The sequence below is a fragment of the Panthera onca genome, chromosome C1 (genome assembly GCF_046562875.1).
Source record: "Panthera onca isolate mPanOnc1 chromosome C1, mPanOnc1 haplotype 2, whole genome shotgun sequence".
Lineage (NCBI taxonomy): Eukaryota > Metazoa > Chordata > Mammalia > Carnivora > Felidae > Panthera > Panthera onca.
This window is the reverse complement of record NC_138346.1, coordinates 140,600,494-140,627,338: the sequence shown is the minus strand read 5'-3', so window position 1 is coordinate 140,627,338 and position 26,845 is coordinate 140,600,494. Positions and strand designations below refer to the sequence as shown.

The 26,845-nt window shown below is 37.6% G+C and overlaps 1 protein-coding gene and 1 long non-coding RNA gene across 7 annotated transcripts in view; one reads left to right on the top strand and one right to left on the bottom strand.

Moving 5' to 3' along the window:
• Positions 1 to 26,845, top strand: part of RWDD3 (RWD domain containing 3) — a 249,599-nt gene that overhangs the window by 22,406 nt on the left and 200,348 nt on the right. The window contains exon 6 of one of the 5 annotated variants that reach the window (XR_013557484.2): positions 18,889 to 18,940. The exons of the other annotated variants lie outside the window; for them this stretch is intronic. The gene's annotated coding sequence lies outside the window, so the exon portion shown is untranslated. The remainder of the gene's footprint in view (positions 1 to 18,888; positions 18,941 to 26,845) is intronic. 5 annotated transcript variants of the gene reach the window in all.
• Positions 12,883 to 26,845, bottom strand: part of LOC132672827 (uncharacterized) — a 40,583-nt gene continuing 26,620 nt past the window's right edge. For both annotated transcript variants that reach the window (XR_009607717.2, XR_009607718.2), the window contains exons 3-4: positions 23,116 to 23,158; positions 12,883 to 13,163 (exon numbers count right to left, since the gene is read on the bottom strand). This is a non-coding gene — a long non-coding RNA (uncharacterized LOC132672827). The remainder of the gene's footprint in view (positions 13,164 to 23,115; positions 23,159 to 26,845) is intronic.

Here is a 26,845-nt window from a genome sequence, read left to right as displayed (position 1 = left end):
ACATTCTTTCACGTACACTAATAGCCAACCACTGGGTGGCCTTGCCAGAAACCAGTGGGCGGGGCGACTAACACAGTTCTTCCGCATTGGTGAGATGTGGTGCTCACTTGCATGGGAGAACGCAGATTCTGTTCCTGTGCCATTTTCTGGGGCTCCCTGGAGTAGCCCTGGGCCCCCTCTGGGAGCAGGAGGTCTGAACATGACCATCGCTTTCATGCACTGCTCCTTTCAGGTTGGTTCTTCTTATCTCCAGGCTCTGCTGTCTCTCTCCCAAAACACCTCCTCTAAAGCCCCTTTCATCCCTAGCCTCCAAGAGTAGTATATCCTCTGGAGAGAGAGAAAAGCTAGTGTTGGTAGAGATCACTAGGTGTTTTCCTAATTTCCATTCTAACCTTCTTTCTTAGTAAATTTTCTTAGTAATTTTCTAAGTAATTTCTTTCTTTTTTTAAATTCTAATGTTATTTTTTAAATTTACATCCAAATTAGTTAGCATATAGTGCAACAATGATTTCAGGAGTAGATTCCTTAATGCCCCTTACTCATTTAGCCCATCCCCCCTCCCACAACCCCTCCAGTAACCCTCTGTTTGTTCTCCATATTTAAGAGTCTCTTATGTTTTGTCCCCCTCCCTGTTTTTATATTATTTTTGTTTCCCTTCCCTTTTGTTCATCTGTTCCGAGTCTTAATGCCCTCATATGAGTGAAGTCATATGATATTTGTCTTTCTCTGACTAATTTTGCTTAGCATAATACCCTCTAATTCCATCCACATAGTTGCAAATGGCAAGATTTCACTCTTTTTGATTGCTGAGTAATACTCCTTTGTATATATACCACACCTTCTTTATCCATTCATCCGTCGATGGACATTTGGGCTCTTTCCATACTTTAGCTCTTGTTGATAGTGCTTCTATAAACATAGGGGTGCATGTGCCCCTTCAAAACAGCATACCTGTATCCCTTGGATAGATACCTAGTAGTGCAGTTTCTGGGTCATAGGGTAGCTCTATTTTTAATTTTTTGAGGAACCTCCATACTGTTTGCCAGAGTGGCTGCACCAGTTTGCATTCCCACCAGCAGTGCAAAAGAGATCCTCTTTCTCTGCATCCTCGCCAACATCTGTTGTTGCCTGAGTTGTTAATGTTAGCTATTCTGACAGGTGTGAGGTGGTATCTCATTGTGGTTTGGATTTGTATTTCCCTGATGATGAATGATGTTGAGCATTTGTTTCTTGTGTCAGTTTGCCATCTGGATGTCTTCTTTGGAGAAGTGTGTATTCATGCCTTTTGCCCATTTCTTCACTGGATTATTTGTTTTTTGGGTGTTGCGTTTGATAAGTTCTTTATAGGTTTTGGATACTAACCCTTTATCTGATATATCATTTGCAAATATCTTCTCCCATTCTGTCGGTTGCCTTTTAGTTTTGCTGAGTGTTTCCGTCGCTGTGCAGAAGTTTTGCTTATGTCAATGAGGTCCCTGTAGTTCATTTTTGCTTTTGTTTCTCTTGCCTCTGGAGACATGTTGAGTAAGAAGTTGCTGTGGCCAAGATCAAAGAGGTTTTTGCCTGCTTTCTCCTCAAGGATTTTGATGGCTTCTTGTGTTAAGTTTAGGTCTTTCATCCATTTTGGGTTGATTTTTGTGTATGGTGTAAGAAAGTGGTCCAGGCTCATTCTTCTGCATATCGCTGTCCAGTTTTCCCAGCACCACTTGCTGAAGAGACTGTCTTTATTCCATCGGATGGGTATTCTTCCCTGCTTTGTCAATGATTAGTTGGCCATAAGTTTGTGGGTCCATTTCTAGGTTCTGTATTCTGTTCCATTGATCTGAGTGTCTGTTTTTGTGCCAGTACCATACTTTCTTGATGATTACAGCTTTGTAATACAGCTTGAAGTCTGGGATTGTGATGCCTACTGCTTTGGTTTTCTTTTTCAAGATTGCTTTGGCTATTCGGGGTCTTTTCTGGTTCCATACAAATTTTAGGATTGTTTTTCCTAGTTCTGTGAAGACTGCTGGTGTTATTTTCATAGGAATTGCATTGAATATGTAGATTGTTTTGGGTAGTATCAACATTTTAACAATATTAATTCTTCTAATTCGTAAGCATGGAACACTTTTCCATTTTTTGTGTGTCTTCTTCAATTTCTTTCATAAGCTTTCTATAGTTTTCAGTGTATAGATTTTTCACCTCCTTGGTTAGGTTTATTCCTAGGTATTTTATCATGTTTGGTGCAATCATAAATGGTGCAATTCCTTGATTTTTCTTTCTGTTGCTTCATTATTGGTGTATAGAAATGCAACCAATTTCTGTGTATTGATTTTATATCCTACCACATTGCTGAATTCATGGATCAGTTCTAGCAGTTTTTTGGTGGAATTGTTTGAGTTTTCCATATAGGGTATCATGTCTTCTGCAAAGACTGAAAGTTTGACTTCCTCCTTGCCAATTTGGATGCCTTTTATTCCTTTGTGTTGTCTGATTGCTGAGCTTAGGACTTCCAGTACTATGTTGAAAACAGTGGCAAGAGTGGAAATCCCTGTAGTGTTCCTGACCTTAGGGGGAAAGCTCTCAGTTTTTCCCAATTGAGGATGATATTAGCAGTGGGTCTCTCGTTTATGGCTTTTATGATCTTGAGGTATGATCCTTCTATTCCTACTTTCTTGAGGGTTTTTATCAAGAAAGGATGCTATATTTTGTCAAATGCTTACTCTGCATCTATTGATAGGATCATGTGGTTCTTGTCCTTTCTTTTATTGATGTGATGTATCACATTGATTGTTTTGCAGGTATTGAACCAGCCCTGCATCCCAGTTATAAATCCCACTTGGTCGTGGTGAAGGATTCTTTTAATATATTGTTGGATCTGGTTGGCTAGTATCTTGTTGAGAATTGTTGCATTCAGGTTCATCAGGGATATTGGTCTGTAGTTCTCTTTTTTAGTGGGTTCTTTGTCTGGTTTTGGAATCAAGGTAATGCTGGCCTCATAAAATGAGTTGGAAGTTTTCCTTCAATTTCTATTTTTTGAAACAGCTTTGAAAGAATAAGTGTTAACTCTTCCTTAAATATTTGGTAGAATTCCCCTGGAAAGCCCTCCGGCCTTGGACTCTTGTTTTTTGGGGAGATTTTTTATTACAAATTCGATTTCTTTACTGGTTATGGGTCTGTTCACATTTTCTATTTCTTCCTGTTTCAGTTTTGGCAATTTATATGTTTCTAGGAATTTGTCCATTTCTTTCAGACTTCCCATTTTATTGGCATATAATTGCTCATAATATTCTCTTATCATTGTTTTTATTTCTGCTGTGTTGGTTGTGATCTCTCCACTTTCATTCTTGATTTTATTTATTTGAATCCTTTCCTTTTTCTTTTTGATCAAACTGGCTAGTGGTTTATCAATTTTGTTAATTCTTTCAAAGAACCAGCTTCTGGTTTTATTGATCTGTTTTCCTGGTTTTGTTTTCTTTTTGTTTTGTTTTGTTTTGTTTTTTGGTTTCAGTAGCATTGATTTCTGCTCTAATCTTTATTATTTTCTGTCTTCTGCTGGTTTTGGTTTTATTTGCTGTTTTTTGTTCAGTTCTTTAAGGTGTAAGGTTAGGTTGTGTATCTGAGACCTTTCTTCCTTCTTTAGGAAGGCCTGGATTGCTATATATTTCCCTGTTATGACTGCCTTTGCTGCGTCCCAGAAGTTTTAGGCTGTGGTGTTATCACTTCATTGGCTTCCCTGTACTTTTTAATTTCCTCTTTAACTTCTTGGTTAGCCCATTCGTTCTTTAGTAGGAAGGTCTTTAGTCTCCAAGTATTTGTTATCGTTCCACATTTTTTCTTGTGGTTGATTTTGAGTTTCATAGCATTGTGGTCTGGAAATATGCATGTTATGATTTTGACCTGTTTGTACTTGTTGAGGGCTGATTTGTGTCCCAGTATGTGATCTATTCTGGAGAACTTTCCGTGTGCACTGGAGAAGAATGTGATTCCGCTGCTTTAGGATGAAATGTTCTGAATATATCTGTTAAGCCCATCTGGTCCCATGTGTCATTCATAGCCATCGTTTCCTTGTTGATTTTCTGTTTAGATGATCTGTCCATTGTTGTAAGTGGGGTGTTGAAGTCCCCTACTATTATGGTATTATTATCAATGAGTTTCTTTATGTTTGAGATTAATTGATTTATATATTTGGGTTTCTCCACATTTGGAGCATAAATATTTACAATTGTTAGGTCTTCTTGGTGGATAGACCCCTTAATTACGGTATAATGCTCTTCTTCATCTCTTACTACAGTCTTTATTTTAAAGTCTAGATTGTCTGATATAAGTATGGCTACTCTGGCTTTCTTATCTACCATTAGCATGATAGATGGTTCTCCATCCCATTACCTTCAAAGTGAAGGTGTCTTTAGGCCTAAAGTAGGTCTCTTGTAAACAGCATATAGATGGATCTTATTTTCTTATCCATTCTGTTACCCTGTGTCTTTTGATTGGAGCATTTAGTCCATTGACATTTAGAGTGAGTATTGAAAGATATGAATTTGTTGCCATTATGTCGCCTGTAGAGTTGGAGTTTCTGGTGGTGTTCTCTGGTCCTTTCTAGTCTTTGTTGCTTTTGGTCTTTTTTTTCCAAAACCCCATCTTTTCTCCCCTCAGAGAGTCCCCTTTAAAATTTGTTACAGGGGTGGTTTAGTGTTCATGAACTCCTTTAATTTTTGTTTGGGGAACTTTTAATCTCTCCTTCTATTTTGAATGACAGCACTGCTGGATAATGAATTCTTGGCTGCATATTTTTCTGATTCAGCATATTGAATATATCCTGCTACTCTTTCCTGGCCTGCCAAGTTTCTGTGGATAGGTCTGCTGCAAACCTGATCTATCTTCCCTTGTAGGTCAAGGACTTTTTTTCCCTTGCTGCTTTCATGATTCTTTCCTTTCCTGAGTATTTTGTGAATTTGACTATGATATGCCTTCTTGATGGTCAGTTTTTGTTGAATCTAATGGGAGTACTTTGTGCTGCCTGGAATTTGATGTCTATATCTTTCCCCATGTTAGGATTAAGTTTTCCACTATGATTTCCTCCCATAACCCTTCTACTCCTTTTTCTCTCTCTTCATCTTCTGGGACCCCTATGATTCTGATGTTCATTTTTAATGAGTCACTGATTTCTCTAATTCTTAAATCGTGCTCTTTTGCCTTAGTCTCCCTCTTTTTGTCTGCTTCATTATTCTTCATAAGTTTGACCTCTGTATCGCTGATTTGCTGCTCTGCCTTATCCATCCTTGTTGCTGTTGCATCCATTTGAGATTGCAGCTCAGTTATAGCATTTTTTAATTCATCCTGACTAGCTTTTACTTTTATCTCTGCAGAAAGGGATTCTAATCTATTTTCAACCCAGCTAGTATTCTTATTATCGTGATTCTAAATTCTGGTTCAGATATCTTGCTTGTATCTGTGTTGATTAATTCCCTGGCTGTCATTTCCCCCTGCTCTTTCTTTTGGGGTGAATTGTTTTGTTTCCTCATTTTGAAGGAAGAAAATGAATTAGTAAGGTAAAAAAATAAAATTAAAAAATTAAAAACTACATATATACACAAAACAAATCAAAAGATGATGCTAGATCCTAAGTGTGTTTTGGTCTGGTTGTTGAAAGGAGCTTGGTAGATCAGAGAAAAAAGGGAAAGATAAGAAAAGGAAAAAAAAGGAAAATGTTTGAAAATTTGAAAAAAATGAATACAATGAAGTAGAATAAAATGAAATGATGTAAGTAAAATAGCGTTTGAAAAATTTACAAAAAAATAAAAATATAGTAGAAAAAACATTAAAGAAAACTATTTGTAATAAAAATTGGAAATACAAATATTTTTTTCTCATTCTATAATCAAGAAAAAGAAAAAAAATTGAATAGATGGACCAGCAAACAAACTGAAATACAATTGAAATTATATCTGTTTCCCCTAGAAGTGAAACTATGAAGCACTTTATAGTCCATAAATTAAGCAGGCGGAGAGACTTGCAGTGTTCCTGAAGAGCGAGCTTGGCCCAGTTGGGCAGGGCTTAGTGTAACAGCTCTGTTCTCACTAGATGGTGCTGCTTAGCTTACTGGTGTCGATTGTTGTGGCACTTGTAGGTGCGTATGCGCATATGCGGGAGGGGTAAAAATGGCATCACCCAGCTACCCAGACTCTAGTATCAGAATTCTGTCCTCCCTGACCAGCAATTGTGCACCCCTCCTTCGTCTCTGGCTTTTGTTCATTCCCCACTTTTACACTGTCCGTGACTAAGCAGTCAGGTTGCTGGGCGGCCCTTCCCTCCTGTGTTTTATCTCAGATGCAGCTGTGTTTCCCAACCCCTCACTTCTGAGGGACTGCAGCTTTGGCCTGCTCAGATCCTCTGGGGGAGGGTCTCATTGAGCAATGGCTGGGTGCCCACCCACCCCAGGGACATTCATGGGACCGTGCTGCTGCTGATGCCCAGAGACTGCAGCTAGGTGCCAGCCCACCCCAGAAAATGTTCATGCAATCATGTAGTAGCAACGTTTCAGGGATTATAGTAAGTCACAACACACATCTGGCACCAGGCTTCCCCCTTAACGTCTTTGTTCTGGCACCAGTAAATGTGGTTGTTCTCCAGAGTCCACTGGGACCTTTGCCTGTGGGGTGACCGCACAGCCTCTACCAAATGTCCTCCCAACAGGAAAACTGCCTCTCCTTGTTTGGCCCGAGGACCCCTTAGACCTTGCTCTCTGCTCCTGGGAATTTGCCTTCCCACCAGAGCACTGCCAGGTATTAAGCTGCGGAATTTCAGACTCTGCACTCCCCCTGTTTATAGAGTCATAATGGAATTTAAACCCTCTCCTTTCTCCTTTCTCCCTTTTTTTCCCCCAGTCCCTGTGGCTGTTTACACTTTTCCACTTTCTCTTCAGCTGCTTTTTGGGGGGTCCCATACTCTCCCCCTGTCTCCATCCTCTCTCTGCAAGTAAAAACAGCACCCTGTCCTCCGCGGCTTCTCTCTCTCCCAGTTCACCTCTCCTCACCGCGTACCTGCTGTGTTCTGTGGTTCAGGTTGTGCAGATTGTGTTAATCCTCAAATCAGTTTTCTAGGTGTGCAGGAAGGTTTAGTGTTGATCTGTCTGTATTTCATGGACAAGAGATGCAAAGAAAACTTCCATGCTATTCCTCCATCTTGGCCTCTCCCCCTACAAAGATGGTTTAATCCAATTGCCCCCCCCCCCCCCACACACACACCTTTTTAAAAGCAGAATACTGAAGTAAGTAATTTATCTTAGAGCGTTCATACATCTGGTAGCAAAACCAGGACTAAGACATAGATCTGTAAATCTTCATTTGGAAGAGAATTATATTAGTTCCTTAGTCCAATATATAATGCAAGGAGACCTCAAGGAGCCAAGCAAACAATTGTTGTCCAGTAACTACAGTCTCCAGGGAAATATCCGCTCCATTCTGTTCTGGCACTTTCGAGAGGAGAGAGAATCTCCTTTATTCTTGATTTGTAAAATTATCCCTAAATATATACTCATAGTTACTTCACAGAGTTTCTTCACAAATGAAAGCTGTTTTCCTATGATTGCAATTGTTTATGTATGGATAGAACATACATTACCCAATGCCTGAAACTTGTTTCATACATACTGTATGTTTTAAACAGCTAAATGATTCTTTTTAGTCAGGGGTAAGCACTCTGAATATCACAGAGTCTTATATTTATTTTTTTAAAAACCTTAAAAACATCTTACAATAATGGGCATATAATAAAAATCTTTTACATTGAATTTGGGTATTTCACCTTCTCTAGAAAAGTAAATTCTGAGACTTGGACAGAAACGTAGAGTTTTAGTTCAACTCCCCACCCAGTGCAGGAATTTTTAAAAGTTGTAACTCTGACAGATATCCAACTTCTGCTTGAAAACCTCCAGAGACTGGTATCATCCTTAAGAGGCAGCTGTTATTGTTACTGGACGGCACAAGTGGATAAAAAGTTCCTTCTTGCATTGCATCAGAGTCTGCCTTCCTTAACTTCCGGCTTTTTATCCTAGTTCTGGCCTCTGGAGCAACACAGAATTAGTATACGATTCTCTCCATGACAGCCCTTCAAATATTTGAAAGCAGATATTATACCTTTTCTTATTCTTTCCTTCCCAAGTTGCTTGAATAATTTATCAAAAATTACAGCTTCTCCTATTCACCTGGACATTTGCCTTTCATTACATTCTAAGTGGTCAAAGTCCCTCTTAAAATGTGGCACCCGGAATTGAATTCTATATTATAGATGTGGTTTAACTAGCTAGAAATCCAATAGAACTGTCATGGGTAGTGATCTGTGGGTAGTAATTTCTCATGGAAGCCTCCTAAGTTCCTTAAAGGAAGGTGGCTTGTATGAAAACACTTGGTAAACTGTAAAGTGCTTTATAAATGAAAAGCTTTGGTACATTCCATTTAAAAATACAAAAAATAATCAAGGAATTTTTCCCTGCCATTAACAACATTGATTTCAACCTTTGGGTCTATAGAGTTAGCAAAAAGGCTGGTATTTTTTCCTTGGCAAAAGTGTAAAAGCAATTTTAAAAACTCAGCCATTATGTTGTAGTACTGGTTAAACAAGTTTTAAATAATGAAGTCTTTTTGGAACATGTGATAAATGCATTAAAAGCATATGATAAATGCCATTTTTAACCCATGCATACTTATTTAATAAGAAATAGGCAGAATCTCCTATTGATGAGGCATTTAGTAAATAGAACCATTTTCACATTTAAAGTACAGTTGCAAATATGTAATCTGTATTTCTTCCATTTTAAAATATAAATTTTACACTTTAATTCTAAACATTTCTTATTTTAATTTTGAGTAAAGTGGGAATATGGTTTAATATTGTAATCTGACCATTCATTCTCAATTGCTTATTGAGTGTTGATTATGTGTTAAGGACTTGAAAAAGACATTAATAAATTGTTTATCCTTCTTTCTTCACTAACTCTACCAGAGTTTTGGAAAAATAACTTTTTACCTACAGTGCTTGGCATGAATTTATATCTTGAACATTCTGACCAAGGGTTTAATGTGCTGCTAAGTGGAATAATCTCAAAACTAGCTGGAGCAGTTACAGTTGGTACATATAAATGTGTATAAATGCAAATGCAAAATATAAATGTGAAACCCAAATGGGATAAAGGTATTGATGGGGGGCCCAACACACTTCCTGGCACATGCATTCTTAATCATTATTGGCCTCATGAATACTGACTATTAGGGAAGAATTACTCCTAATCTGGTAGTGAGCCTGGTGTGACAGCAGGAGGTTGAGTCCTGTAGATTGATGTCCCATTGCTCAAATGAGTGAGACACATTAGAGACTACACTGTATTTTAAGACCTCATATCTCTTTTGTGGGAACATTATTTCTTGGTTAAGAGAAATTACTACATTTTCTAAAACATGACAATGTTGTGGTGGTTATAGTTTGATTTGCAACATATGTCATGTACTCTAAAAAGAGCATAAATTATTTAAAACTACATAAATACTCAGATTAAAAATCCGTTACTCTGTACAGTCCAAACTGGAATGAAATTTATTAGAGAAAATAACCCAGTAAATCACTTCCAAGGATTATAGTTTTCTGATGTTTATTTAGAAAAATAAGGGAGAAATCAGAATTCTGGAAAATCATCCATATGTTGGTACACTTTAAAAAAAATTGTATAAACTTCTTTTTTCTTGTGTCAAATCCTGGTTAGTGGGGCTATGTAAATTGGAGTGGGACTGCTTTGTAAACTTGGATTGGAGTCACATCATTTACATTTATATTACTAGGTCCACAATTTCTTTCTATTGGATTTTCTTTCTTTTTAATAATTAAAAAAACTATACAAATAGGTAAACCTTTGTAGAGAAAGATCGTGTTCTGTTTATATTTTGTACGCTTAGTGTTCCAAATCTAGGTATTATTTGGTTAAACATACAATTTATACCTATACATAGACTGAAGAAATATAAATATTCTAATAACATATAGTTATTATTGTTTTTGGCTATACGGATATATGGGCTTTTATATTAATATTAGTGTTATCTACTCTTTATAGTATTTTCCTCCAGCAAAGAACTGTCACTTGGCTGAGAAGGAAAAAAAAAAAAAAAAGCTTGCTTATAAAATGAGGCCATTTTGCATATTAATTAGGTCTTTGAACTTGAAGAATAAAATCCGTTAATGCTTTGGGTATGGAACAATTATGCATTCAAGGACTTTGATTTTATGCTAATAATGCGACAAGCTTTACATTTTTCTTTGTTTTGTTTGCATTTCCTGAAGATAATTTAATGCAAATAATCCAGCCATATACAGCACAGAGCGTGTCGGATGGTTTCCCTATAGTTAAGATTGTATCAGCACTCCCATTATAAATCTCTATTACCCATGGTTTATAATTTAATTGAAAAAACCCACTGCAGGCAGAAACTCAACACTTAGGGTTTCAGGCTAAAAGCAATATTTCTCTTTTAAAAATTGCCTCCTCTCTTTAATTTCATAGTTAATGGAAATGTAAGAAGGATCATCCTGGAGCTGATTTTGAACAAAGCCAAACAGATCATTGTCTCTAACTAAAATAATTTCTAAATAAAAGTGGTTGATATCTTATCATTTGCCTAATACTACAACATTTAACCAAACGAGAAAAGACAACAATGGAATCTGCTTATCCTTTCTGCATGCAAAAAATACACGCAAGGAAGGCAAGAAAATTCTGTAAGACCAGCTATCTATAAAAATATATGTTAGACAATACGGTGTGAGGCATTAACGTCTTTACTCGATTTTGGAGCATACACTTCACTCCTTTGAAGTGGATCGGGGTGAAGCCTTGTCGAGTCTGCTTTTTGTCAGACTAAGATCGGAAGAGGGCGCAGGGTGGAGAGACGCAAGAGCGCTGGTGCTCCGCAGTGCTTTACTTTGCCATGTAAACCTTATCTTAAGTTTACGCTTCAATTATCTTGACGGGATTCGGGGGTTAATTAACAGGCACAACAGTTTCAACCTGCTTACACAGTAGAAATGAAAAGATCAGTTTTTAGACACATGGTGGTTTTGTCATCAGCTTTTGAACCCAAATCCTGTCGTGTAGAAAGAAAGGTTAACCTGCCAGGTAATATGCAATCTCCAATCAAGATTTCACCATAGTTTTATCAACCCGATGAGACAAAGAAACTGTGAGTTAGTTAGAACAACATGTTCTCTATTTCCTGCAACCCATCAACTTTTTCCTATTGAATTCCTACTGGTAATGCTGCATGTGAAATATATGCCATGATTACTTAACCCTAAGCAGACATCAGAAACTTGCTTAAAGATAGTCTGGCTCTGTCCACGCAATGTATTGTGTTTCTAAATCAGTTGCATTTACGATCCTAAGGGTGATTATCAAGGACAGTAGTAGAAACTCACATCTTACAGTGCTTAGCAGTTCATAAAGGGCTTCAGTATACCTAATATACACAACTGCTCAGAAGTAGAGAAGGCAGACGCTAGGAGATTAAGTGGTGGTTAGCATTCACATTCTGTCTTGCCTACGACTCTCTCTTCTGTGGCCTAGTGGCTCGTTAGTTCTCTTAGGGGGACTCATGTTTTTCACTTTGAGAAATAGAGTCTAGTGATTCCATGATGAGAATCTCCTGTACTTACTTGATATCTATTGTCAGAGACCATAAGGGAATTCATACAGTTTCTTTTTTTTTAAAGTTTATTGATTTTTAGAGGGTGGGGGGAGGGAGAGGAAGAGAGAAAGAAGGAGAGAATCCCAAACAGGCTCCATGCTGTCAGCTCAGAGCCCAACGCAGGGCTCAAACTCCTCTCAGGTGAGATCATGACCAGAGCCGAAATCAAGAGTTGGACACTTAGCTGACTGAGCCACCTAGGCACCCCAATACAATTTCTAAGTCCAATTCTTAAAACATTCTATATTAGCTTAGATTCATAAATTAAGAAACCCAGAGCCTAGATAAGATTCATATACATCTAAGCTACACAATAAGTCAGTGATGAAATAAAAGGAAGTCATGGATTTACTGTCCCATGTCTCTGATTGAAATTATTCTTAATGTTGATATTTTGATTATATTAGAAACATAGCTTAAGTATAAAGGCTATGAGAAATTATTTTCTGAACACCAGTGATTGTATAGTCTTCAGAGATTTTTGAGAAAATAGTAGATAACTATTTTCCGAGGATGGTATAAATCTAGTACGGGTATAATGAAGCAGGGAATACACCTTAGGGCTGCTGTGAATCTGGCAGTCCATACTGCTTATGTATAGTGAAAGGCAGACTAGCAGACTAGCTTCTGATATTTACAAACTGATTGAAAGTTTTTTAGTTTCCATTTTAAGAATTTGAATAGGTCATTCTTTACTCCATGCCCTCCATTTTTTTTTTTTTTTTTTTTTTTGCTTTAGAATAGTTTTATAAACTTAAATTGTCATGCAGGATTTACTTCTAAACTTATTAATACCAAAAAAGTTTTCTGGAGTGCCTTGCTGGCTCAGTTGGTTGAGTGCTCAACTTTGGCTTAGGTCATGATCTCACAGTGAGTTCAAGCCCCATGTCGGGCTCACTGCTGTTGGCACGTATCCTGCTTTGCATCCTCTGTCCCCCTCTCTCTCTGCCCTTCCCCACTCATGCTCTCTCTCTCAAAAAAAATTTTTTTCTGACCCTACTAGGTGTTGTGAATGATATGTGATACTGTGTTCAGGAATTCAACTTAACATTTTATGTAAGTGAATGGTCACACCATGTGCCATTGGGAACCAATAACCTTGTTTCCTTCCCCTCCTCTGTCCTAAGCAGGTGTCATTATTTGGTGCATTTTTTACCTCACCTCCCATACAAGTACTAACCAGGCCCAACCCTACATAGCTTCTGAGATCAGGTCAGTCAGGGTGGTATGGCAGCAGACATTTTTTTACCTCCTTTGTTGTTCTCCATCCCTCAAGATGAACTTGGCAGATGCTCTCCTATTTTCTTGCATTGAAATACCCTTGCTTGGGCTGCAAGAGACCTTCTAGCGGCATCATCCAATAAGTTTTAGACAGTATCTGGATAGGTAGTAAGAGGTCCTTGACAGACAGTGTGTTTGGGATTTAGACCAGAGTTGGCAAACCTTTTTCTGTAAAGAACCAGATAGTGAATATTTTAGTCTTCTTGGGCCACATGATCACTCTCCCAACTCTACTCTCCCATCGTAGTGCCAAAGCAGCCACCAAGAGGATGTAAATCTATCTTCTCTGGCATAAATGGGCAGGATTGTGTTCCAATAAAACATTTCTGATGGACATTGAGATTTGAATTTCACATAATTTGTATGTGTCATAAAGTGTTCTCTTCCTTTGTTTCCACAATTCAAAAGTGAAAAAACCATTCTTAGCTTGTGGGCAATAAAAAAACAGGGGGCAGGTGGGATTTGGCCCACAGGTTATAGTTTGCAGACCTCTTCTTTAGACAGATCTGAGTTTACATAGCAGTTTTATTAGCTGTTGGCTTTGTGTCCTTGGGTAAATTAGTTTAATTCTCTGAGTTTAAATTTTGTCAGTAAAATGGGGACTGCACCAATTTTATGAAGTCTTTGTGAGATTTAAATTTGATTAGGTATAGACAAGTAATTATTAGTAGTAGGTATTTTGTGAAGAGTCAATATAAAAGTAATACAAATTTTAAGTAATTAGTAATTAACTTAACCTGATAGCTCTTCCTGAATTAATGTTGTTGGCCTCTCCTTTTTTTCTCGAAATGGAAACAGATTTCTTATTCATGATTAAAAGCAACATGTTCTTTTAAAACATGAAATAATATAGAAATACAGAGATAAAAAGAATAATAAGAGAATAAGAATAAGATGAACACCATCATCTCCTTTATTTTACATATGAGGAAACTGAGGGTCCGAGGTTGCCATTTATATAGTATTTATTTGCTTTTCTAGTGTCCGGAAGAAAATTTCTTATTTAGGGAGATTGTGGTTCTTCTACCCCAAACATGTGGTTGTGGTGAAAGCTAATCAAAATTCTCATGTCCTTTTTTTTTTTTAATTAATGTTTCCTTATTTACTTTGAGAGTGGGGGGACAGAAATAGAGAGGGGGAGAGAGCACAAGTGGGGAAGGAGCAGAGAGAGAGAGAGGGAGAGAGACAATCCCAGGCTCTACAATTATCATGGAACCTTTGGGCTGACCTCATGGCTGTGAGATCATGACCTGAGTCGAAATCAAGAGCCAGACATTTAAACTACTGAGCCAGCTAGGCACCCCAAAATTCTCATGTCCTTTAGTCACAGAGTGGGGCATTTGTTCCAGAAAGGGCCAGTCGCCATGCCCTCGTCCTGTGGCCTACTATATGATTCAGTCATGGTTGGCCATGTGATCTACGCTTGTCCACGCAGTGGCATTTTGTAGAAGAATCTCAACTGAAGTACCTGGGAAACTCTTTTCTCTCTAGCCTTGAGGCTTGAAGAATATACTTTTATCACTGCATTTGGCTATGGATTGAACTTGTGGGAACAGCTGGCCTGAGAGAATGAAGCCAACTAGAGGGAGCAGAGCTGGTAGCCTATGGGAGGGAAGGGACAGTGGATGGAAGGCAGAGAGAGAGAGAAAAATTTGATAAGGTCTGAGTCCCTGGATCCAGGTATTTCTGAAGGCAGACCTATCCCGAGCTTCTCCATGGTTTGGCAGTGTGAGCCTTGATGAAGACTGAACTGTCTTCATCAGGTCAGTTTGATTTTCTGTCCTTTTTTTTGTAGTAAAAAAAAAAAAATACTAATTGAGCAGCTAGACTCAGGATGCAAACGCAGATCTGTCTGACCCTGCAACCCTGAGCTTCCTTCCCAACCTTCCTCAGAGACAACCTCTTCTAATGGTTTGATATTTTTCTGTTTTTGTCGTTTTTTTTTTAATGATTGCACAAATATTATGGTAAGTGTAAATGTTGCCAAACCGTCGTTCAATTTGGCTTTCCTAATTTATACTTTTCCTAACCCTTACATGCTAGATATCTTCTGTTGCACCTTGGGGTGTACCCTCTACCCTTTTCTATCCTGTATTGAGCTCTGAGAGGCTGATCTGGATGTGTAGGTCCCTAGCCTTTGGGCTTCTGGTTGGGCTGCGGTGTCTGGGATGGGGACACTGGCAGGAGATGAGAAGGAAGGAGGAGAATTAGGAGGAACTACTTCTCCTGGCTCCTCCTGTGGGATTACTGGGGGCTGGCTGTCTTCTCAGACCTAAGGTCACAGTTTTCTCTGCTCAGCTTTGTTTTTCTCCTTCTAGCCCTAGAGACTGCCCTATTTCTTGTGGGTTCCCTCCACCCAGCCTGGCACCCTTATGAATAAATAACCCTTTTATTAAATGCTCTTCAAATTACCCAGTTTGAGTGTACTCTTAATTTCCTGTCAGGACTCTGAGTAATACCACTCACAGAAGGGTATGTTTTCCCTCCACATTTCATGTCAACATGGGGTATTGCCCACGTTTTTAATCATTTCAATGCTCATAAGGGGAAAATGGTATCTGGTTTTAATTTATATTTTTTGATTATTATTGAGTTTGAACATCTGTTCCTATGTTAATTGACTATTTGCATATTTCTCTTAATTGCTTGTTAATATTCTTTGCCCATTTTTCTTTTGGGTGATCTCTCTTTCTTTCTGTTAAATTCATATTATGAGTAAAATATTTTTTCCCATTATATTTTCCAACTGCTTGTTAGTATAAGTGAAAATTATTGCTTTCATATCTTGTTATTCCTCTAAATTCTTTGTTAGTTTTAATAGATGTTAATTGATTCTCTCAGATTTTCTAATATCATTTGCAAAGAATGATAATGCTCTCTCTCCCATTCTAATGCATGCCACATTTCTTTAACCCATTTTACTAACCCATTTTACTGGCTAGATTCTCCAAAACAGTCTTGGACAACAGGGGTGTCCATGGGAATCTTTGTCTTATTACTGACTCTAACTCTGCTTTTCCCAGTGTATGTTTCACAGAATGCAAACACTGGCAGATACCCCTTGAGAAAAGTTCAGACTATATATTCTTAGACAGTCCCAATGCACATGAGCATGTTAAAAGCTCTAAGTTGTTGTTGTTGTTGTTGTTGGGTTTTTGTTTGTTTGTTTTTTGGTCTTTGCCTAATATAGCTCTGGTACTGAATTTTATGTAGTACATTATCAGCTTGGTAATTTGAGTAGGTCCTAGAGGATCAAAATACAAACAAAATGTTTTGTAGTAATATAGCACTGTGGTTTTATGCAAAAACTCTGAATTATTCTAAGCCTTATTTAATTTATTTAAGGCTTCTCAATGCTTATTAGTGTAGAAACTATAAACCATTGTATTTTGAATGTAAGGAATCATATGCATCATTGGCCACTTTGGTACATTTTACTCTCAAAAGAAACTACCGAGATTAAAAAACTAACTTAAATGGAAAGATGGGTATCAGGAAATCACTCTGGCCTCTCTCCCTCTCTTCGTTCACTGTTTTATGCACACACACACACACACACACAACCAACAAACCGAACAAATAAAACATTCCAACCAACAGACCATAAGTTACCGTTTTCTTTCATGTACAGGCTTCCTTATTTTTTTTTTTTAAGTTTATTTATTTGGAGAGAGAGAGAGAGCATTCATGTGCATGGGCAAACAGAGGAGGAGCAGGGAGAGAGGAAGAGAGAGAATCCCAAGCATCCTTTGCAATGTCAGCACAGAGCCAAGTGTGGGACTTGGTCTCACGACCCTGAGATCATGACTTTTGCTGAAATCAAGAGTCAGACACTTAATGGACTGAGCCACCTAGGTTCTTCTGTACAGTTTTCCTTATTAACCCTGCGTCCCTTCTTTCTAATACTTTTCTGTTGTTCCTTCTCACCTCCTTACCTTTGTCCCAACATGCGCGAGCATGTGTGTGTGTACATGTGTACGTGTGTGTGCTTGTGCATGAGCATGAGTGAGTCTCCAGGAAAATTTCCACCATCCCTCTTTTGCCGTTGCAATTATCAGTTAAAAATTACTGTTATCATTGTTGATGAAAATCAAGTGAATATTAGAGATTACTTGCAACAAGAAAAGGGAGGAACACTTGTTTTTAAACTTACCTTTACCACGTAAAGTAATACATGTTATGTTTTCACATGAAATTAAGACCTAATACTGGATTGGTGACAATAACCTCCAAAAACCTTGAAAAAGCTCAGAAGTCCTGTTCAGAATTCTCACAAATGTCTCATCTACATTTGCTTTCTCTTCCAATTAAGTCTATTATTCCCAGAGCATTTAAGAATAATAAACTATCTTTTATTCAATTTAACTTTCCATTTGCTTTAATTACTAGTATTGAAACAGTTTTGCTTTCTGCTATATTTCATTGCAAGTCTTGCAGCTATGCTATAAAGCTAAATTAAGGCTTTTATAGATTTTTTTTAGGATGAACCTGATCCTTATTTATTGCTTCTAGGGTAATATTCATCTTAAGTTTTAAAAAACTGACATGTAAGTAAACTCTTAGAAAATAACTCACTCAAAAATTGGTGATTTTCTGTGTGGCAAATAAAAAAATAACAAAGGATGGATTTGTATTTTTACAGAATTTTTTTTTACCTTGTTCAATTAGGCCATTTTTGTGGGTATGAATTTATTTATTTATTCTTTTAAAAAAGTTTTTTCATGTTTATTTATTTTTAAGAGAGAGAGAGATAGACAGAGTGCAAGTGGGGAAAGGGAAGAGAGAGAGGGAGATACAGAATCTGAAGCAGGCTCCAGGCTCAGCACAGAGCCCAACGTGGGGCTCAAACTCAACAAACTCCGAGATCATGACCTGAGCTGAAGTCAGACTCTGAACCAACTGAGCCACCTAGGCATCCCTGGGGTCTGAATTTAAATCACATTTCAAGGTTAATATAGAACTACAGAAATTCAGTATTACCTTAGCTTAATTGTTATCCAATTATTTTAGTCATATATTTATTTTTCATTTTTAGTAAAATTTCTTTAATTTCTGGAGTTGGAATTCTAATGTTTAGAAAAATAGATCCCTGACTTTATGTTAAATGAAATGGTATACTGATTTTTTTTTTTTTGGGGGGGGGGGACATGGTAGGGGGTGGTTTCTGGCAAAATGCCTTTTTCATTAAATAGATCTATGAGAAGAAAAATTCATTATTGCTAATGAATGCAGGCATTTTACTTACTGGAAGTAGTCAAATAGTCTGGTACAAAAATGCACATTGCATTATGAATCATAACATTATGAGGTTTGTAATATAAGAGCTGCTAAATATATTTTAAATATCACAAAGTCTGTGCTTCTTCCCTGGAGCATGCTCTTTGTTATACCCTGCTTCTCATATTCTTATCTTTTTCATGAGGAGTGAATCTCAATAAAATCTATGGATTGTGTTATGTTTAAAGGCTATTTACTGAACCAATATTTTCACAGATAAGATCAATAATATATGTGTAAACCTTTGAAATTTAGATTGGAGAGGAAGCTGCCTAATAAAACTCTGGTACCGAATTTTATACAACTTCTTACCAGCCTTTTAATTTTATATTCGGGTCCCCAAGGATCAGAAGACAAACTGAACACTTCTGAAATTATCTGGATTTAGCCCAGATGGTTTTATGTAAAAACTCTGAATGCATTTAAGGTTTATGTATTGTGAAGGCGCTGTGTAATGGTTACTCATTTTATTTCTTTGTTAAGAACCTTTGTCTAATGTTAAAATTTTGAATGAAAGGCTTGATGTTTATATGTATTTAGTTGGACCATTAGTTCAAGATACAGACTAAGGAAGTGCTATAGTTCTAAAGCATGTTTCATCTGATGATTTTTTTAGAGTTGGTATCTAATGCGGTATTTGTAAGGCCATCAGTTATCAAACCACCTAAGTGTTAAATTCCTTTTGAAGCTTTCAAGAGGTATTTTAATTAAGTTTTCAAAATTGGTTTTGGATCATCTTCACAATTCTTTAGTGCTTTATTTCCATTAACAAAATAGTAATTAAAATTAAATTTTAAAGGAAATAACCACAGTAGGTCAGACTTTTATTAACTTGAGGTAGATAATGAATCTGTCCTATATAAAAACTGAGCTAAATCTGCTGAGAGGCTGGGGATAGTATATTTTAATTAAGGTAATCCTTGTTTGCATCTAACAAACAGCATTGCCACTTAGAAATTTAAGATCTTAGTGATGCATATTAGTACATTACCTCAACAATCTCATAGAGATTTAATACTTGTATTTGAAAGTGCAATTTGTCATAAATTAAGAGCATTTGCATAGTAAATTTCAAGGATGTTATTCTTTGCAGAGTTTTCTATAATTAAGGAATGCATTAAACATTAAAATTTTACAATTTTTGTAGTCCTAGGAAAGCTTGCTTTGTTATTAAACTGAGCCTTATTTTCAGCTACGCATAACCCTATGGAAAAGTCTGGCCTTAATAAAGACATAATGAACGTACTGTCACTAAGATTTTTTGCCCTCTTAAATCTTGAGCGAAGGTTTATGCATTTAAAGAATGTTTTATCATGCAAAATGCGGCTCTGAAGACATCTATTTACTTGGATGGAGAGTATTTAATCATTTAAAAAGTAGGCCAAAGAGACTTAACCCAACCATACCGCTAAGTAGTTATAAACTGCATCATATATAAATGAAGTGTTCTCTAATTGGGGGTATCGGTAGAGTCTTTCTTTAGTTAGCAAAGTGTTTCCAGTATTAATATCTACTTTAGTTAAAGGAATTAAAAAGCCCGTTTTAATTAAGAATGACGTTATTCTCAAGGTTCCTTTTATTTTGATGGTTAACAAGATAACTTCAGCATTTGCATTTTATTGATCCAGAGAGAATGATTTTATAAAATATAGTTTAGGATAAGGTTCAGCAGCCCAGTTCACCTGTGGTCATATGGATTTTTGACTTGTGGTGAAAGTGTCTGTCACTTAGACATTTTTGCCTGGAGATTACCTTAGGATATGAAAGGATATGTTCCTCGGAGAAGAAGGATTTTATACCTTATTCTGTTTACCTTAGACTGCTGTGTATTCTTTCCTCTCGTTATCTTCTCTTGTGAACCACCTCACTTCCTTTTGTTTTTCCAACCAGGAGGAAAGGATGTAGAGGGTCTTTGTCACCAGTATCTACAGAGTTCATTGGCTCAAGCTTACAGTAATTTTTAAAAATTTCCTCTTGGCAGGGAATGCAAATGTTTATTCAGCATTCACTCAGTGAATGTCTTCTATCAAAGGACTAATTCAGGTTACGTGGGTGTGGACACTATGGCTCGTGATTTTTAACTCAGCACTGCATCAATTCTAACAATAATTATAAAATATTCAGATTCTTAGTTTTATTGTATATCAGAGCCAGTATGGAAGATGATGTTTCAAGCTACTTTCATAATTTACAGATTTCTATGCTGTTCATATATCATCATCATTATATAATTAGCTAAGAGAGTCTAATAGTGGTAATATGTTAAAATTAGTTATACCTAAGAAATAATAGTAATGAAAGAGGATGTTTGATTTCTTCCTTTCCTTAGAAAAGCAGGTTAAAGTTGTGGAAATAGGCACCTGAGGACAGTAGGCTGTGAGTTCAAATCTCAAAATTGTAATTACTGGCTGGGTGATCTTGGGTCTGAAGTTCTACATTTGTACATTGGGATGTACGAATTTTGTTCAGTTGCAGCTCCCACTTTACTTAACTTTCAAAAGTTATATTAATTTGAAAGCTCTGGTGGTTTCATTGACAGCATTGTGGTGAAGATCCCTTCTAATTCCTGTTTGCACCACCACTTGCTCATCTCTACCCCTCAGTATTCACAAGTTGGAAAAATTAAAGCCCGGAAAGATGAAATGATTGATTGAGGTAAAACACTAAATAATTTAAAAATGAAAATGAGTAGTGGATGCAGATAGACTTTTCCAGGTCACTCAGTCCTCGGGTTGAACCAAATGTTCCCTCGGGGGATGGAGCGCTGAATTTTACCACTGGGACTTCGGAGGAATTGCCCAATTGTCCTTCATGGCAAAGAATCTACAGCCTGAGGTCTAACATTAAAACCACTTTCAGGCTATTTCATTATCTAGGTTGCATTGTATTCAATGCTCAGTAAAGCCTAGTGATTGGAAGCCGGTCAGTGAAGATACTGAATTGTGAGTGACCAAGTCTCCACTCTGTTGTAGCTGTTAAGAGCTGGAGATAGCATCTGACACCATTCAGCACTTTCTATGTCAGGCACAAAGCATTTCACATTTACTAACCTATTTAATTATCACTACAGCCTCATGAGGTTGGCATTATTTGCACTCCCATTTTATTTATGAGAAAAGTAAGGCACAATGAAGAAAAGAAAATTGTCCACACAAGGAAGTCAGAGGACTGGGAAGCTAATCTAGGCAATCTGATACCATAGTCCAACAGCTAAATACCTTGCTCTTCTGCCACTTATAATCTGTGGGTTATCTAGAATTGGTATAAAGGTATGTCTGAAGACCAGATCTTTCCTTCAGTGATTGTTTTAGGTTGGAAGTAGCTCTAGTGGAGGGCATACATGGGAAAGGGTCTGAGAGAAGAGCGGTGCAATAGAGTAGTTGTGTCATAGGACTTTGGAAGCAGGAGATGTGACTTTACACGTTGGCTGTGCAACACCCTAGCTTGACCTCCGGATGAGCTGCCGAAGCTCTCGGAATTTCCTGCTTAGTGCTTAGTAAAGTAGTGATGCTAATGTCCACTTGATGGGCTTGTCGTTCCATGTCACCCACGCAGCAGATGCCTGGTCCAGAGCAGGGGCTTTATCCACAGTAGCTGTTGTTAGAATTTACCCACTTATCACACCTTAGAGAAATAAGGGATCTCAGTTGTACCCTTTTGCCCAAAGTGTTCCTGTTCAAAAGTTAAGGTTGGCTTTATTTTTGTTAATCTTGGTGGTTTACGATGGCCCTTGTTTCTATGATATGGATTTTACAATTGTGTTTTCAAATAGATATAACTTTCTCTTCTGGTGCATCTATTTGACCACATGACAGGGTAATAAGCATCTGCGTGAGATTGGAGGTTCAATGAAAAATTCCAAGATATTTATATGAGGCACTTATTTGCAGTTAATCTCTAAGATAACACTTGGTGGGAATTAGTACTGTTTATGTTGATTTTGGAAGGACAGTCCTAACATAGTAGGTTTTCATTTGGAAAGAGGAGAGGAAGTATTGTTTTTTCATTTCAAGAAATATTTAGAGAATACCTACCATGTGCCAGATACTGTGTCTGGGTAGAGTGAATACATTTCTTTTTAAGAAGTCATTAAGCAATTGATGGAAGCTGTTTGCAGTGTAACACAATTACAGCTGTGTTGAAGTGGATTGTGATCCCTAGCAGACAGGAAAGAGTGCCAGGGGTTGAAGGAGTGGGATGACAGAATTGGCCTATGTATTTACTGCATATAATGTAACTACAACAGTATGAGCAGAATCCCAACCCAAATCATGTTGTATTAGAATCTTCCTATATTGGGATACATGGGTGGCTCCATCGGTTAAATGTCCACCTCATGGTTTCAGTAAGGTCATGATGTCTCGGTTTCATGGGTTTGAGCCCCGACATTAGGCTCCATGCTGACTGTGGGGAGCCTGCTTGGGATTCTCTCTCCCCATCTCTGTCTGCCCACCCCCCACTTGCATAGTTCTGTCTCTCTCAAAATAAATAAACTTAAAAAAAAAAGAATCTTCCTGTATTTATAAAGTGTTTTGAATGTGTTGACTATTTTGGACCTTTTTCTATTATACATAATTTGTATTATGCATATATTATATGGTCATTGGTATATTTTGCCTCACCCATAGTGTCATTTTATACTAACTTGGTATGATCAGTGTATAGGAGCTTATCTTCAGAGAGACGTTATTAATTATTTTCACGTATATAACAAAGACACGGACACTTCTCTTGAGCAGTTTAGAGTTTAAACCAGACAGTAGTAAGACCAAAACACTCTATAAATATCAAACAGGTACCTACATTGAATAAAACATTTTGTATTTCCAGAAATGTCACTTACCTACTTTAATCAGCATGTGTGCTGGTAATTTTTGCTTCTGTTTCTGCAAAAACAGAAAGAACTAATGATTCAGTCCTAATGGGGAAAGCGCAAAGATGTCACAAAATCACACAGTTCTTTAGTTTTTTTTTCATACTTCTTATTAGGATTATGCTCTTTATCCATGATTGCTGCTCTAAAATATTAACCTTTAAAAAAGTTCATTGCAAAGTCAGTTGTAGCTCTGTGTCCTGCCCAATTACAGCATTCTGAATGTTTATACATCTTTGGGAATCCCCAGCTGGTCTACCTAACTTCCCTGAAGGGAAAGAAAAATTCCAATCATTGTTCCCCCCTTCCTGCTTTTGTTCCCAGAGAGAACAGACCTGTTCATCAAGAGCAAACACATGGAGGTGAGAGATCAGTGAAATTGTAGGACAAAGCAGCCAACTTCTGCTTCGTTGGTCATTATCAGAAGGAGTGAGCCCTACAGTTTCCAAGAGGTGTCTCGCTGTCTGCCGAAGATGTGTGTGAACTGTCAGTTGAAAGCATTGACAGTGTTCCATTAGTAATGAATTATGGGAGTAATTTCATTAATTTCTTTACCTCAGTCAGTACATGTTAGTGTAAGTTGCTCAACCAAACATCAAAAGAACCAGTGCATTGTAACCTTTTAGTCTTTTACTGTGTAACCAGGAAGAGCAAAGAAATAAATTAGCGTAACGTTCCTTAAAAAAAAATGACTGGAGATAAGCAGTGGACATAATTTTTCCTGTTTTTAATTTAATAGCAGGTTTATGGTTTTATGCAAAACCATTCACATTACATTTGACCCTCTGGGAGCTGCCTGTTTTTTTTTTTTCCCTTCTTCTTCTGTGGGTATAATTTTGAGTCTTTAATAATCTGTTGTTAAATCCGGTCTGAGTTTGATTAATGAATTGTGATGAGCCAGTGCATTAATTTGCAGGTTTGGTCTAATGCCCTAAAAGGCTGCTTTGTTGTGAATGTTATTAATGCTAAACTCCTCAGGAGGAGCCATGGGATGGCAGTGTGCCCCAAATAATGGACAAGCTACATCTTTGGGAAATCCCAATGAGGGAATGATAGCTCTACAAGTGACTACAGAACTATGTTATTGAAGGAGAAAATCCTGACTGAGCTTCATGTCTTAGAACAGGGGGCTGCAGCCCAAGGGTTCCCTGGGTGGAATTTAGGAGAGCCTGTGGATTTAGATAGTAAAACAATTCTTTACTTCCCTTAAGCTCTAACTGAAATTTCACATTCTGTTCAATTATAAATGTAGGCACCAGACTGCAGAATTATTAATAGTGTCCGTGACTTTGTCATCAATAAACATCACAGATATTTTTGTAACACAGGGTTACAAGTAGCTCAGCAGGCCATTTGTGCTCATCACTGCTTCAAAATGATAGTTGTTCTTGGGACAGCTGCTGGATCTGGTTATTTAATGTGTTAGGAAAGAAATGCACATACCACAAATTGTTAAAATGATAACCATATTTCAGTGTAATTGGCTGCATTTGTACTCTTATGTTAGACATTTAAATACATGATTCTGAGAAGGGGTCTATGGCCTCCAAATGGTGATGAACTCCTCTTTCTAGAGTGGCTGTTGTCTTTGCTGCCATTTTTCTCTTTGGTAAATTGATACTTTACCTCTCCCCAGAGCTCTTTTCAGGAGCAGGTCCAAGGTCCGGATGTGTTACCCATGTGGCCACATGGTAGCAATGAGTCCATGGTGCTAACATTACCAACTTCTCAGTTATTCCCTTACTTTCCTCCTTCTGGGTTCCTGGAAGCTATGGACTGTTTGTCTTTATTCGCTGATGATTTCTCACACACATATTGTACTGTTTGATACATAGTAGGCACTTAGAAAATAATGAATGAATGATAGTTTAGGTGGAAATCATTTTTTCCCCCCATTGGAATGAATCTGGGTTTTCAAATCATTTTTTAAAATGAAATAAAAATCTGGCATCCACATTCTAAAGAATTTATTGCATTATAAAAGGTATTTATAAAGCATTAGGAATGCTTATAGGAACTAATATTAACCCATTTATTGTCCAGCAACTCAGCTTATCAGGGAACTGTAGACTCTTGTAACTGATTTTTAAAAAGTATTGTTATCATTAAACAAAGAGAACTGGAATTCTTCAAAAGCAAATATAGCTGCAGAGAGATAAGAAAATTAGATTAAGGAAAGAGATTAGCATGTGTGTTGGGAGTGTGTATAAGTGTGTGGATGTGTCTTTTGTGTGTGTCTCTGTGTGTAAAGAGACCCAGTCCACATGAGAGTCTTTAGAGCTTTAAGTTGCCTGGGAGATTATTTTTCAATTTAATTTAACAAGTATTGAAACTGAAGCACAAAGAGGTTAAATGATCAGTGACCTCCTAATTGCTAAATCCAATAAAGCCTTTCCAGACCTTATCTTACTTGACCATGCTATTGCATTTTTGTTGTTTACCTTTTACTTTTTCTGGAAGTCTATGCATATGGTGTTTGCACCACCCAGAACACCTTCCTTTCCTGCTCCTTTCTATCTCTACCCCTTCTTCCAGAAGAACACATCTGTCACACCAACCTGGTCTCCATCCCTCAGGTAGAACTTTGTTCTACTTCTGTGTTTATCAATTTGTTTCTCATTCTTGCCATCCCTAAGTAGCCTTTTTAGATATTTTTAAAAGGTCTTCTCATCCTCTCTTCCCCTATCCTCTGGTGTAATTTTAGAATCACAGATATACTATAGATCTGTTTATGTACGATAGCCTTTTGCAGGGTAACATACCATTATAATATCTAAGATATTCCTACCTCCAAGAATTAATTTCACCTCTCTGGGAGTTGGATCGCTCCTGCTGAGAATGCATGCTCTTGTAGAACTCAAATGTTGCCAGATTGTGGATTCAGAAGAGATTACGAAGGGTACCAACCTCTGCCCATTTTGCTAACAGAAATTCCAGCCTTTTCTATGGGATTTCTTCCCTCCTCCAGATTTTCAGGAGTGTTTACCTGTTTTGTATGAAAGTAGGTTTTGTTCTGTCTGCCTGTTTCTACCTGTGGAGAAACTGGGAACACAGTCAGTCTCTCAAGGATGGACTGGAAAAGAATTGTCCTCCATTTTGTCCTTGGTCATGATGGTCAAGCCCAGTGAAATGCAGCTGGTGGGCAGTGAATGTCAGAGCCCTCTATTGTTGGGGGCCTGGGTGGCTCAGTCTGTTGAGCCTCCGACTCTTGATTTTGGCTCAGGCCATGATCTCAGCATCGTGGGATTGAGCCTGGCATTGAGCTCTGTGCTGAGCATGAAGCCTGCTTAAGATTCTCTCTTTCTCCCCCTCTACTCCTCTCTGACTTGCACTCTTTTTCTCTCTTTCAAATTAAAAAAAAAACAAAAAGAACCCTGTATTGTTGCTGCCACAACTGCTTGGTGGATGGGAAGATGGTCTCCCTTGCTGCTCTTGCTTCTGGTGGCAGGAGCCTGTGTTTGCTGGCCTTTGCCTAGATCTCTTGTAGAGTAATTGCTCAGCCACATGTGCTTTTTGGAGATGTTAACTCTTCCGATTCCCGTCTCACACAATTATGTTCTCTAGGTATATCTAAGACACCAGGTCAACCATGCAGCTTCACAAATGTCCCAAGGTCTCTTTGTCCTCTAAGCTTGACCTACATTATTCCATCTTCCTGGGATGCTTTTCCACTTTTCAACTAGATAACTCTACTCTCAGT